Source organism: Chrysoperla carnea, chromosome 3 (assembly GCF_905475395.1).
Source record: "Chrysoperla carnea chromosome 3, inChrCarn1.1, whole genome shotgun sequence".
NCBI classification, from domain to species: Eukaryota; Metazoa; Arthropoda; class Insecta; order Neuroptera; family Chrysopidae; genus Chrysoperla; species Chrysoperla carnea.
This window is the reverse complement of record NC_058339.1, coordinates 40,722,383-40,738,641: the sequence shown is the minus strand read 5'-3', so window position 1 is coordinate 40,738,641 and position 16,259 is coordinate 40,722,383. Positions and strand designations below refer to the sequence as shown.

At 27.9% G+C, this 16,259-nt stretch overlaps 1 protein-coding gene across 1 annotated transcript in view; it reads left to right on the top strand.

The window, feature by feature from the left end:
- Window positions 1-16,259, top strand: part of LOC123295148 (potassium channel subfamily T member 2) — a 142,272-nt gene that overhangs the window by 16,598 nt on the left and 109,415 nt on the right. The gene's annotated exons all lie outside the window — the stretch shown is intronic.

Sequence of the window (16,259 nt, the reverse complement as noted above, 5' to 3'; positions counted from 1 at the left end):
ATCTAACCTTTCCCTTGATTGTTGCAATACTTTTTCTTTAAATAAATAGAAATTTTTATATCAATTTATTACGGAGTTCCAGAGGACAATAATGAGACTTCATTTTAATATTATCTGAAATTTTTATACTTAATTTCTTTTTTATGGTCGTTCCATACACCTTTGGAACCACAAAATGGCGGCTTACCACTCAATGGTAAACAGAGCTTTCTCTATACCAATGTCAGTGACCAACTACAACAAAGAAATAAACACCATAAAAACAATAGCAGGAAATAATGGATTCGACGAAGAAATAATAATTACAGATGCTTAACATACTTCGGTGACGCGTCGATAAGAATCGGAAAAATATTCCAAAAGCAAGGTGTAAACATTACATATAAACCACCTACCATCCTGAAACACCTTATATTCAATTCTAAGGACAAAGTCGACAAAAACACCAAATCAGGAGTTTATAGATTGTCGTGTCAATATTGTCAGAGTTACTACCTCGGGCAAACAGGGAGATCTTTTAGCTGTAGAAGAAATGAACATCTAAGATCGTTTAGGCTGAAAAAAACAGACTCTTCATTTGCCTTCATCTTCTCGAACAGAACCATAATCCAAGCAGAAATTGGGAAATACTACATATGGAAAAAAAAGGATATAAGTTGGATGTTTTAGAGGTTCTAGAAATTTTTAAACACAAAAAAGGACCCCATACTATCCTGAATGAGCAAACAGAAACTACGATTTATTCAAAATTATTTTCCCTGCTACAATAATTTAAAACTTGACGCTACGGGTGTAATAAAATTATCTAAACTTTTTACTAAAAAGATTTTTTTAATTTTTCAACAATTTTTATACAGTACTGTTTTCATTTTAATAACTTTTAAAATGTTTTGGACTAAATTATATCAATTTGAACTCCTTTTTACTAAAAAATCTTTTTACAATTTGACCTTTTAACTTTTTAATCGAAAAAATTTTTACCAGCAATATTTTGGAGTATTGTTTTATTTTTTAATAACTTTTAAAACCTTTTTTGACCAAAATTATATTTTTAATTTTTATCATTAATGTTGCTGTATAAATCTTTATTCTAATTTTTGTACATAATTGTTTTTAACCATACGCAGATCATACAACAAATACAATAAACAAAATTGTTGTTGTTTTTTAACACATTTTTTAGTATAAATACGATGAATCTATTGTACATTAAGGGAAAAACTCTGAGGGAAAAATCCATCTTTTACTTTATAGTACATATTAGCTTTTACTTTAAAAAGACTAACAGAATATCGCGTATCGGACAAACATCATAATTTCATAAGTATTATACAAGATATAAACAATCGATTTTACGACAATGATCAGTCTGTATTATTAAATTATTTAATGTCTGTATTTCTCATACCAACAACATGTTTTGTGAGGACCATATTCTTCTTTCACGTACCTAATTTTATGTTCAAAACAAACATTTTATCTTGTTTTATTATGGGACTTTTATCAATAATAATTAAATGAAAGTTTTCGTATTATTAGTAATTCCCTTACGAATGGTCTTTTCACTAAATTTTATGTTCAAATTTTTGTTTCGAAGAAATATATAGACGTCGAATGCTTTTATTTAGATATTACAAACGGGACTTAGTATGAAAAAATATAAAAGTGAGTATTTCTAACTCAACAAACTATCAAACTGAATATAAAATTTTTGATAATTGTAAAAGAAATGAAAAAAATTAGGTTCGAACATTGTAAAGTGTGTATTGTATGGGAATATCAGTCATATGTGTGTGACATGACTGTCCTATCGTGCAGACAAGAAACATTCAACCTACGAAAGAAAACGAACAGGTCCAAAAATATGCGAAGATAATACTTTTTTTGTTACGCGTTTATCCACATTATGAAATATAAGACCACCATTTCTGAAAGACTTGAAAAAAATATATTTTTAAAATCTGTTGAAAAATATTTTTAAAACCTGTTGTATATGAAGATATAAAAAGTTTAAACCCCACGTACCATTTGAAAAATAAAAGTTATTTATGTTTTGTATCGAGTTTTGTAACACGAGTGCTGACCGAAAAATTTTAGAAATTTCGAAATGGCGGAAGAATGAGATCATGATTTTATTCTATTTTTAAACCGATCAAATTTATAAAACAGTTAAAAGTATGGTAGACAGCACTATCAAATGACAAAGGTTTATTAAACAATTATCTCAGTTAATGGATTATTTTATCTTGTTTCTGTTATAAAAGACGCTTTTCAATGTTTAAAATATTTATTATATCAGTATTTTGGAATCAACAATAAGTAAAAATTACGAAACAATTTCGTTCTTAAAATAAATCAAAATTAACCAAGTTATCGCGGTCTTAATTTACAAACTTTGAGTTTTCAATCGACTTACAAGTATAATAATAATCTGAAATATCTCTACAATCCGCACAGTACTTACAATCATATAAACAGAAATTGTGAAATTCGGATAATAACTATTATATTTTTGAGTGGAATGAATCTTTTGATGTTTTAGGTCATGCAGGATTCTCACATTTTATACAAATGCACTAGTTCTAACTTATTTTCGGTATTCTCGGAGGCATAAGTGAGAAAATGGTCGAGTAGTAAAATCTGTCATCATATCTCAGTTCATCAGGGTGTGATAGCTGACGTCACGTAATTTGTCATAAACCCTGGTATCATAAGGTTTATATTCTATTTAAGTTAGACTCCATTCATGTGGGTATTGCATGATGTGCATTAATAATGAATGAAATAAATTTATAAATAAATGAAAATATAATAATATTTTCATATCTGATCATATAAATATATAAACTAATAATGTGAAATAAAACATTGTTTTGTTGAGTAATATATTATTATTATTATTATTATGGTAAAATGTTGTTTCTTAGATAACATTATTAGATAACATTTATAATTTTCTGATATTTTTTTGTTTATAACAGTGGAACAGTAAAAATTGATATTGTAAGTCTAAAGGATATACTGTAATTTGTTGGTAATGTTTTACATATTTACTTTCAACTTTATTATGTGTTATATAAATAAATTTAACTACTGATGATGTGGTTGTGTTGCAATCGAAATATCGATATTTAGCGAAATCTAAGTTAGTTGTATGATTTTAATTATGTTTTTTAAATAAATTAATGTACAATTTTATTTCGAGTATCGTGGCCTTTATTTCAATAACTATGTCTCAACTCGAGGTCAATAAAAGTTCATCCTTATAAAATTTAAGGTTTGTGGTTGAAAAATCCAAAACCATGCAATTTTCTCTTATAAATTTCCTGAGTGTAACAGCTTTAATTTCTATTTTGTTGATTCAGAATGCAAAAGATATCTTTTTTACATTTTTTTCTATGGTAGGCAAGGTAAGTTTACCTATGTTAAGGGGCAAAATCATTATTAAATACCTATATAATCGTTGATTAGTGGTATAGTACTTGGCTTTGGACCAACTTACATGACGTCTCAAATTTAAACTCGTCAACACTTAACCATATGTTTAAAATTGAACCAATTTAAGCATTGATTTAGGTAGATTATGATTTAAAACGTGAATCAATACAGTAAACTAAACAAGTGAAAACAAACAAATTGTTGAAATACCATGTATAGACAGTGTTGATTACTCTATCGTTATTTTTAAGTCATGTAAGTAAAGAAAGATATATAACTGATATTCTAATGAAAAACATACTATATAATGTTTTGACCTTATTTGCACCCTCATGGGTAAACAGTGATATGTGCGAAAAAAAATTTCAAACAAAAGTTGTTTATTTTTTATAAGGAACAGTTTTTAGATATAAACTTTTGTTCTATCTGTAACGGTTTACAAGATGGCTCCTACGAATACAAGACCCAATTGACCTATTTTGCTCATTTACGAAATCAGCCACAATTTTTACATCCTGAGCAGGGTACTAAATTTCAGCTTGATATCTCTTTTCATTTTTGAATTATCATGTTAACGGCCAGGCAGACGGACGGACAGACAACCGTAATAGGACTAATTAGGTGATTTTATAAACAATTGTACCAAAATTTTGTTGGTAGCATCAATATTTTTAAGCACAACAAACTTTGGAGTAAACTTAGTATACATTGGTGCATTTCATATATACATGGTATAAAAATTAATATGCATAAAAAAATAAGTTTTTTACTTTTTTCCCTAAAGAAATTCCTATTTAACTAAAATAGTAGGACGTGTTCAACCATTCTCTCAGTTTAACTTTTCTTCATATAATTGTTGTATCTTTCAAGAAATTGGAAGGTGATACAATGTATATTTTCTGGAAGGTACAACACTTTACTGGTATTATTATTTTTTTTAATTTTAATATTGATTACTTTACATAATTTATTTTTATCATATGAAAACCACACTACCATAAATACACGGATACACAAAAAAATCATAATATGTCATACTATAATGCTGTTTTCATTTATAATTAAAAAAATATCTTGTGTTTTTTTTTTAATTTAAAAAATTTGTATACTATAATTAGGTCTTTCTAGTAAATAGTGGTAAGTTCGTCGAATATAACTGTTAATAAACGAATTTTTTAAATTCATAAAAAATTATTAACAGTTATTTAAAAAAGTTTATCAACGGCCATGAGAAAAGAAGTACATTTCCCACTTAGTATGCATGGCAGAAATGGTTCATTATCGCACTAGTATGATAACGAATTCATTCCCACACTAGGGCGGTAATGAATTCAGTTACTATAGTAACTTTTTAATATTATATTTTCTCAATATAATAATAATAACAAATTGTAAATAATAATTATCCATTATTTTCACATTAGAGAATTATTTCCACAACTTTCAATTTGTTTATATTTCTTAAGATTTGAAAAGCCAAAATTATTGTATTCAGTTTCTATTGATAATTATTATTTTTGTTGATCATCTCGTTTTTGTTTACGTTCTTCTTTATTGGTGCTCATTTGAAAGAAAATGTATCATGCGATGGAGGTTTTTTTGAAATAATGTTTGAAAATGAAAAATTTGATAATTTTAATTACCAGCTCTAAATAGTATTTTATAAATCTTTTGCACATAGAAACAACAGACATATCTCTTGAATATTGCTCTAAGATCACGTTCTGAGTGGTCAAAGGAGGAAAGGCGGTTCAGATATGACCTACTTGGATCAAGGGGAGCAATTTTATAGTAGTCCCTGCTTACCAAATCGACATTGGCCAGTGTAGTAAGCAGGTAACGTTCAGCTTCAACAACAACATTTTTCACAAATAAACCAGTATTTTTAATGCTTAAATAAACTTTGTACGATTTAAAGCTCATTTCAAAAAGTGATAAAAGACGAATTTACTGATATAAAAATTATTAATCAAAAAAGTTGATATTATTGGCAATTTATAATTTATATAACAGTTGATTCCCTATAGATCAGTAATACATAGTTTCAAAACAATTAATTTAAACATTTTTTTCATTGATTTTATATTTCCATTTTATTAAATAGTATGACATATAGATATGATATGATGTGGATTCTCTCATAGGTACATCATTTTATTATCATTAATCTGTTCATTTGTTATTCGATTATTATAGTACTCAATCATTCAATAACTAATTAACCTATGACGTGTATATACGATTAAATTTTGTTATTATGATAACAAACTATTATGTTTTCAACCTGCATTATTATGACTCAGGTGTTCAGATGAATCAATATATATGAGAAAAAAACTTATATGTACACAAATCCAATTAAAGAAAAAGAAAAAAAGTTTCAAAAAAATGTATGTTAGGTATACAGGGTGGGTCATTTTAATATATAATGGCTAAAAGCTCGTTGTGTAGTTAGCCAATCAAAAAATAACTTAAACAAAACCTGTCGAGTTTGGTGAGGGGCATCATTTTCTGACATCAAATTGGACTTAGTTCTTCGGGTTGTAAAAGACAATATTTTTTAATATGTATCTAATTATTATGGGAAAAAAATTTTTTCGCTTTTAATCACGCAGATATGTTTTTGAACTATGGAGTAAAAAAGTCACTCTTTTAGCTCAGTTGGTTAAGGCGTTCACGGTATGCTTAGGTCGTAACAAAATTATTATAATCTAATAGTTGTGATGGGCTGGTGTAATGCATGATATATGCATGAATGAGGTGCACTCAGCCTCTGAAATTGAGGAACTGACAAATGAAATTATCAGCGGAAAGGTGGTAAAACACATATATAGTATCACAATTGGCTCTATGGCCTAAGTGTGCCCTTCGTGGACAGCCAATATAACCTATGGGGTAAAGAAATGGCGCGACATTTCAAAAATATCGTAAAATTTTTTTTTAAATTCCTTTGTTAATATTGCAACAATTATCAAAAATCGCCCGGTCTAAAATCATGCAAAATAGCCAAAGAAGTATGAATTCGCCCTACTAAATGTACAATAAAAAACGGCTACTTTGATCAATTACTTTTAATATTTTATATTATTGTTAAATAAATATATCTCAATAATAATTTGTGCTCAATTAGATAAATCGTTTTACGATCTTCTTTCTCCTTTTTGAGCTAGAGATCACGCCCCTAAAATAGTACCGTGTCAATTTGAAAAAGCTCGTACTGTATACATATTTCTAATATAATAAAATTAAAATCAATTTATATTGAATTTTCTTTGAAGGTATAAATAATTTAATTAATAATCATTCAAATGAATTTATTTGATAAACACTTGACTACATAAGTATTTTAAACACTTTTATTACTTACTTGCTTTTATAAAATTAATTAATGGAAATTATAGTAGGTATACTAGATGAAAAACCTGTTGAAAACCAGAAATATCGTTAAATCTTATTTTTTTGAACTTAAGTTTTGTTAAGTTTATTATTTTTACCGGCATTGTACCTTTATTAATGATGAATAGCCTATACTTTGATAGTAATAGAAAATTTTTGATAGTAATGCAAGGAATGAAAGTGACCATCTCGAGAGGGGATTGAACCCACAATCTATATTTTTTTAAACTAGAGGCTATATCCAACTAACCTATAGGAATGTTCAATAATAATGATTATTTTTTCGGTTGTTAACGACGTTTATGCGTCAAAGATTTTTTTTAGCAAGTAGGTGAAATGTAGCGTATACGCACGGAGTGCTGGATTCCTAGGGCAGTTAAAAGTGCGTCAACGACATTAGAAGAGAAATTATGATAATGCAAAAGCATAAATGATTTGGAAAGATTAGCAATCACTTCCTCACTCTTGTCTTACTTCAAGATTAATCTCAATGCCATGGCTGTCTTCGAAGTGGCAACAGACTCGCAATTGAAAAGCCTCGCGATCCTTCATTCAGGTCTCCGATTTTTTATTCAAAATCGTTACGAAAAACTTTTACATACACTTACAGCAAGTCAATACTAACCTTTAAATGTCTACTTGTTAACTAAATATATGGTAAGTCTTGATCTATAGAGGAACAGCTTCCCACTCCAACCTCCCTGTCGATACGTTTGTTTTGTTAACAGAGTAAACTAATCCTTGAAAATTTAAAGCAAGTAGTCAGTATCAGTTTTGAAATATTCTTAACTCACTGTTGGGCAAAAGATAAGATTGGCAGAGGATATTTAAGAAATATTACTAATGTAATAAATGTATCAAACATAGTATTATAAGTAGTATACCCAATAAGAAGATGATGAATCACTCCTATTGAAGAGATTTTAATGTTAATTTGACTATCTATCATACAAAAATGACCTTTAACCAGCTAAACTTTGATTGTATTCGTACCTAAATCATTGTTAAAAATAATAACAACGCACTCTATCTTCAACAACAATGCTAAAGTTTATTGTTCATTTACAAAAATTATTTACAAAAAAAAAAAAAAAAAAAAAACTCTTTTACATTAAAAAAATGAAGATATCGAGGGAAACCTGATGGAAACTATGAACTTACCGCTAAAACTTATGTATTTTTCTAAGTGAAATCGCAAAAAAAAAAAAAGATCTGTTGACGTGTATGGGATTGACCTGATGAACTTCCGCATGAGTAGCGGGACCACAAAACCACTGTCCCGATGAAAATTCCAGTAGTATTTCAAGATTATAAACTACAAACAAAGTGCTGGTCGGACACCTTTTTTGTATTTTTGCCCCCACCCACCGAACTCATAAAGAATATTAACAGTTTCAACACTGTTTCTCATTTACTAAGCATCATGAGTCATTCTCAACAACATTTGATCAGTGATACAGAACGCTATCTTTCTTCGAAGTACCTACACTAATTCAGAATACAAATTGTCAAAAAACTGAAAGATATAGTCTCCCTGGTATGATATAAAATTATTATTTAAGTACTTCCTACACTTTTTTGTTAAATAAATTATAATTGGTAAATATTTTAAATGAATTCAAAAACGTAAAGAATTTGTTTGGAAATATACAAAAATATAATTTTAATCATCTTTATTGTTGTTCGAAATACGCAGGCATAAAAATTATTATATGTTTTTGATTTTCAAAATCTAATTAAAAATTCTTCTCATTATTTTAACAAACAGTACCTATACAATAAAAAACGAACCTCATTAGAATTTTTAATAAATTTATTAATTGAATTGAAACCGATTGAAAATGAAAATAGTAATAATTTCACAAAAAGCTTATTGATTAGAATAAAATGAGCCAAACCAATAAATAATAGGTACAACAAAAAAATGAAAACACTTTTGAGTAGTCATTATATTATTCGTTTTCTATTTTATGTATTGTGAAATACCCAATATTACACCTAACGGGTGTGTAATAATAGACGTTACGAGGTCACAAGCAATTCTTTTATTTTAAGGTAAAAATTTAAAAACCTTTTCAATTGTGCAAAACAAACAATTATATTATTGACCTTTCTCAATGAATATATTATAATAATGTCTTGTTTAAGTGTAATTAAATGAAAACGAGTTAGCTTACTATACTGAATTGTGAATTTGTTTTATATTATATCAATTGTTTACGTTTCACTAGTTATAAGTAAATACGTTAATTTCTTTACGTTCGGGTATCAGTCTCAAGTTTCACTTAAACTCTGTATATTGTTTAAAAAAATTGATGAAGTATCGACATAAATTTTCATAAATTAGTCGTCTGTGATTTAATGAATAAAATTCAAAATACGTGAGGAATTTCTGAGTAATTCGAAAGTTTTTGCACAAGACGTCCTAAACATTAACGCAGAATGTATTAAATAAATATGGTGAGTATAAAAATTGGCTCATACATAAATTTTGATAAAACCCAAATGATCAATTTTTGAAAATACCTACAATACCACCTTTAATGCAATGATTATCATGCATTGGAAACTCGCTCAATCAAGAAAACTGAAAATGATATCTAAAAGAACGGAAATATAAGTCTAGGGTTTGTATATATGGTTTACATTGAATATGTAATACTATTTTCTTAGGAAATTAAATAAGTTATTATGTGACTTTACAATTAAAAAACTTTATTTGAATGCAATTTCGTCTCTCATTTTCACAATTTCTAATACAACAAGTTAAATCAATTGTTAACTACCACTATACCAATTACATGTATACAATTGAAAAATAATAACATATTAAATAAACTCAGTTGTCCCCTTCACCTACTTTACGCACAACGGATAAAAATATATTAGGTAATGTAATGTATGCCGACGGAAGGCGCGCATAACAAATTTCATGATCGCGGCCAAAACCATGCAATGGTATCAGATAACAGGATTACAATCAGAACTGGTAGAGATCGTCCATTTTGACTGAGATCGTAAACTGAGAAATAGATTAATATTTTGTACTCATTTTCGAACTATATTGCGAATAAAAAGTGGTCTAAAATTTGAAACGTATATGAGGTTATATGTGACTGGTTTCACAGATACTGATATAGTGACTGATTTTAGGGCACTCTACAAAAAAAAAAAACTACAAACAACATCAATTCAAATCTACTGTACTGTTGTGCTCAATGATAAATGACATTGAACCCTGCAGCAGTGCTAGAAACATTTTCATCAAAAATTTTGTCAGAGCATAAATGTATTTGTTTTCAGAAAAAAATATTTGTGGTATTTTTAATTGAAAACTACATTTTACTTCTCTGTGTGAGTCCAAAACAACTTTTTTTAAATAAATATGAAAAATTTTATATTTCTATCCTGGATTTAAAAGCAGAAATTTTACAATGACAACAGTAATTTTTCAATCTTAAATAGGTATAAAAAAAATTTGAAAGATATCTCGGTATTCGAATTTTAATTTATAAATTTAAAAAACATTAACGTAATTAAGTTTTGTAATCGGGTTAGAAAAAATTTAGTTATACTCTAATGGTTTACATGTAAACACTTATAAAATGAAGTATCCTGGTCAGGATCATCAGATCAAAAATTTTACCTTTATTACCTACTTTAATAATAATATTATCTTGAAATATTTGTAAATTTCTTAAATGCCAAAAAGCTTAGTGGCTATGATACCCGCTTTCCATACGGAATGTCGTCAGGTCAAAGGACAGGCATGTTAGTAGACTTTTTTTAGCGGGAAAACCATAACCACTCCTTGACAGTCGGATAAAAATAAAACAACACGCTTAAAGTGGATAATTATTTCAATGCTTATGTAAAATTTAAAGCGTGCAGTGGCCAATATCTGTCAAATCAGCTAATATAAAGATTCAAGGTAGAGACCACTCGTTAAGCAAGTCTTCTTAGTTTTTTAAACTATAATTTATTTTTAAAACAAATACCCTGTAACGTTTAGAAAAATCAATGGTTTACTTTTTTTTAAACATAAAACAAAAATCAAGCCCACGGCTTTTAACATAAAACTTTCTACTTGAATGAATGATTTTTTTGTTTGCTTTCGTATAATAACGGACAAAAGTCTACTTACTATGTTCATTGGATTCATCAGTCTAATTAATTAATTATTTATTTACTTGCTTCAGTAGTTGAATTGAATAGTTGATTGAATATATTCACACAGAATTAGAAGCATTTATATTTATTTTAAAACTTTCAAGAGTATGAATCAGTTTTATTTTTTATTTTTTCAACGAAAATGGGTGTTAGCAATCCGTACCAAAGCAATATATAATTTCTAACAAATGAAATTTACAAAATTTAAAAAACCCCCGATAAATTTTTCGGGTACGAAACCCGAGACTCTCTCTATTAAATTACCTTTTTCCTTAAAACCTTCTTCTTCCAAACTGAGCCGAATTGGAAAATGATCGTCAATTTTTAGTTTTTTCGGGTACGAAACCCTAAATTTGCACTTAAAACAAAGATAAGAGGACTGTTCATTAAAATATATTTCAAACAAAACCCAAAAAATAAAAATCGGTTCATCCGTTTAGGCGCTACGATGCCACAGACAGGCAGGCAGACAGACACACACACACACACATACCGTTCAAACTTATAACACCCCTTTTTTAGTTCTGGGGATAAAAACTAACTACAGAAAAAAAATTTGGTCGGTATAAGCAATATGTACATTTTTATATTAAAGTGAAATATACATACACATGAAATTCATATTCGTCGCTATTCCCGATATCTGAGTTAATTTTGTCTAAAATAAAGTTAATGTGTACATTCGATAATCATTATAACAGATTCTAAAATTTATGAAAAATATCTTCCAAATTATATAGAAACGGTATGTGCAACAGTAAACGCTAGACGCAACCGTTCTCAGATGCCAGGCGTAGGTACTTCATCTCCACCTAATTTTAATAAATAAATAAATATCCAAATAAACATTTTCCGTTTTGAAATAAACATTTTCATTACGTTGCCTCTTATACAATTGAAAAAATATAAAACTTTGGACCATTATCTTTCACGACTACGTGTATTTCTCATAAGATCACGAGTGTATAATAGGTAATGTGTAATGTTAGTGAGCCAATGTTGTCTTCTTACAATCAGAATTATAAATTACAATTCAATAAAGTTAATGATTTAAAAAAGTTCTATTCTAGGAGGTAATCGCAGGTTACATTGGTTAATAAAGCAGTAATCTCTTAACCGTATTTATAACAACATGTCATTAAAAATGCTTTTGCTCATAAAATTCCAAAGGTTTAGTTTTAAACGCCATAAAGCTGAAAACAATTTTTAGGACCATTGATTGTCCAAACTCCATACAGCTATCTATCAAAATTGTTTTAGGTTTTTAAACGATACTGAAATCTAGCTGCGATAAACGGTAACCGAAAATATAATGAAAATAAGTACTCTAAGAGTCAGAGATAGGAGGATAGAGCGGAGATATTTCGTGTATACTTTAATTGAACACTCACTTGACGAAAGCTTTTTGTATATTATTGTATTTTGCTTTCATGTGTATGAAAATAAAATTGAATGAATACAATTTGTTTACAATGTAAATATTTTGCTATTGATTTAATCCTTATAAAGACTATAAAAATGCTACATAATCCTAAATTATCGCCAAATTTATCACATCTATCATCACATTCACAAAAACAAACCATTGATTTTGTATTTTTAAGTGGTAGTATTAACAGCCGTTTATTCTTACTTACAAATAAAAAAATAAATGTAAAATTTTATTTTTTAAAAACCTCCATTAATTTTTATTCTTTACCATTTTCATTTCTAAAAACTTATCGAATTGCCAAATATATTTTAATATAGAAACCACCGTTTTGAAGATAATCAGGTGTTATTTTGTTTCGAGTGTTCTATTAAATTTTTTAATTAATATTTTCATTATAGTATTAATATGAATTTGAACGATATTTATGTAATTTTATTGTCTATATTTTAAAATAGATAATACTAGTATATAAAAAAAATAGGCAATATTATTTTATAAATGATAAATTCATATTAATAGCTTAATGAAAGATTTATAACTAGAACAAATCTTATATTACACGAACGCTAAATTCAATTCCAAACTATTTACTCAAAGTACGAATATGATCAATGATTTTCTGCTTATAATTTCACTTGGTAATTGTACCTTAATATTTTCAAATATTAATATTTATATCGAACTGACAAAACAAACAAAGTTTATAAAAAACTTTTGTGGAATCATTTGCAGTAGAATCATATTATCTAAATTATAACCATACTGTATAATAGTAAATTTATTTGTGCAAGAAACGAAATGTCATTGTTATCTTCATAAAACGATATCAAACGAAAAAAGAAAAAAAAATACATCAAACGACATTGATCACGATCATGTTTTATTGACAGTGTTTCTGTTTACCAAAACACTTCAAGTTGGTATTGTTTAATAAAGATATATATTTTCAGGAAGCTCAATAAATATTTAACGAAGTGAAAAACAAACAAACTTATATATAAATCTTGTACATATTTCATCGTTAAGTTAATGATTGATATAACCAGTTCTAGGAATGTCTTTCTATTTCCGCGACGGATATTATATTCATTATTCATGTATGTTATTAAGAAATCTATAAAGACCGAATTTAATAAGCAGTTTGATGATAGAAAACACAATTAAAATTTTACATTCACTATTAGTAAAATTATCGTGGGTTTTCACCCCTCATTTTTTGCAAACAGGGTAAACTTTTAGTGGCATTTTTAATTTAAAACGTAGAACCCAATAATAAAAAGTTTATACCTCTAAAGTATTCATCATAATAATTCTGGACCATAATACGTTAAAATTCATAAGTATCCCATTTTTTATCTTTTTCCAAAAGCTCGTACTGGAATGCGAATTCATATATTGATTTTCTTGCAAGTAGTTTTTGCTCCCCGTGCACACTTTCAAAGTTTTTAGATAAATATAAGATAGCAAAGAAGTAAATAAATAATAAAGAATTTTAGGATCGTATTCAAAAACTAAAAAATAAAAGCTTTCGAATGAGTAGTAGATGATATCGATTGGACTATTATTATTACTATAATTTACTCTCGAGATAAATCAGACTGATTAATTAAAAGAATGACTTACTTTAAGAAATAGAATCAAATGAATCAATTCAGAGTTGCTCAGTACACCATTAAGATTGTAAACCTACAGCATGTTTTATTCATTAAAATTTCTTTGTGTATTGTACAAAGGCAATGTTTTCTTCTTGATCAACCGTTTTCTTACATTTTATGCTGTTGGTATATACTTAGTTATCGTCTTAACTCGCTTTTACCTTAGCTTTGGTAAATAAATTGAATATGAGAATAGTGACTGACTATGGAAAATGCAAATTTAAGTTTTAATTACTTTACCATCATTATAGATAAGTTTAAATAGTTCTGACAATATCATTAAGATGTTGTGTAACGTAATAATTCAAATAATTAAAATTAAACATTCAATAAATGTTTTTAAAATTTATTGATTAATTTTAAAAAGCACTTTTTTGTGTCACCTTTGAGATCTATCTTACGAGATTGTTACTTGGTTTAAAATTTCGCGTAAAAAACTCTAACATGGTAATCCCTTACAGGGAGCAATTTTTCACTTTTGAGATACTCAAAATTACGTGGCCTACCAACTTCAGACTGAAGATCAGAGGCCACTTGATATTTTCAAAAAGGAGCCATATGTGGCACTCTACTACAAATAAAACGAAGACATTTGCTGCGACTTTTAGTGACACAAAATTACGTACCACACTGTATTTTGTTGTTACACTTTCGAGATTCTAAGACCAAAGATTCTAAATTTGCCGTGAACTTTCCTAAAATTATCCGTGAAACGCAAAAATTTGTCCCGACTTCGAATAAACTTGATTTCGAATTATTAGTCACACACATCTCCTATCTTCCGAGATATTGCATCGACTGATTGAAACTTCAATCAGAAGTTGGCAGGTAATGACTTTGAGTCATTCAGAGTGATGGTATATTTCTGCGTTTCTTGGATAATTAATTTTGGGAAAATAACAGTTTTACTTTATTTTGTTCTACGTTAAAATGATGCCATTCGAGGAAATGATTGTCACAATTATTTCATACTAAAATGCACTCAGTTTTTTTATTTATTCAATATACTATGAAAGTGGATTTATAACGTTTAATTTATAAACAACATCGTTGTTTGGTTTGTATATCTTCTTAAAAGCTTCGAAGTTTGACGTATATATAATTAAGTAAAGCAATTTCCTAAAATTAATTTATTTGTACTTCTACAACCGGTAGTAAAAAATTTTATAGATCCGGAGTATCTTGGAGTTACGAGTTGGTTGGTTGGTTGAGTTTGTCGACTATAGAATAGTTGGTTAGGTTCTAAAGTTTTTAGCCCTTGAATTCCCTACAACCTGGCTTTTGGAAACACACTTTCTAAATATAAGGTTGCTTCGTACAGTAGCTCAGTATGAGCATTTCTTGGAAGTGTATTCGCACAGAAGACACAGAGCAAGAACCTGTTACCAAAAGTTTGTATCTGTTAATTCATATATAAGACGCCATCGTATAAAGAAATTGAAAACTATATTTATATTTCTCCTAGAAATGAGTTGATGCGTATTTTTCGTTTTATAATTTTCCACTCTTGGAAATGTAAGGTTTTAAACTTTTTTAGAATTATCATTCAAACTCAAACATACGTTTCATTCATTTAAAAATATTTTCTGCCTTTTAATAGTTTATTTTTTAACGTTGGTTTTTAATTACACTAATTGTTACGTAAAAACAAACATTTAAATTATGAAAAACCTTATTCATGCATCTTGAAAACCGTAGTCTAAACTTCCTGTTTTGTGTAATTACCTTTAATAGAAATGTAAAATAGCATTCTACATTTAAAACAACCGCAAACTTTAATAAACGTGGTCACTATGTCTATGATACTATTATTTATATTCAATTACTTGTAAAACCTCTATACAGTAGTCAGAAGCATAATTGTGTAAAATACAGCCCTTGTACATCGTTATTATATAGGTACGTTACAGGATAAAGTATCGTACCTCGATGACTTCATGCCGTGAAACTTTTTTTTGTACGTTGAAACTGGGTCAATATTTATAAATATAAGGTATTGAATAATTATTGAAGTACTATTTAATGAATAATTAAGAAAAATAATCGCATAGTAGACTAGGATATTACTATTAAAGTAGTATTTAATCAATAATTAAGTCCAAAAAACCGTATAAAAAACAGGGTCAGTCGTGAATCCCAGTCTTTTATGCAGATTTTTCCGCATATAT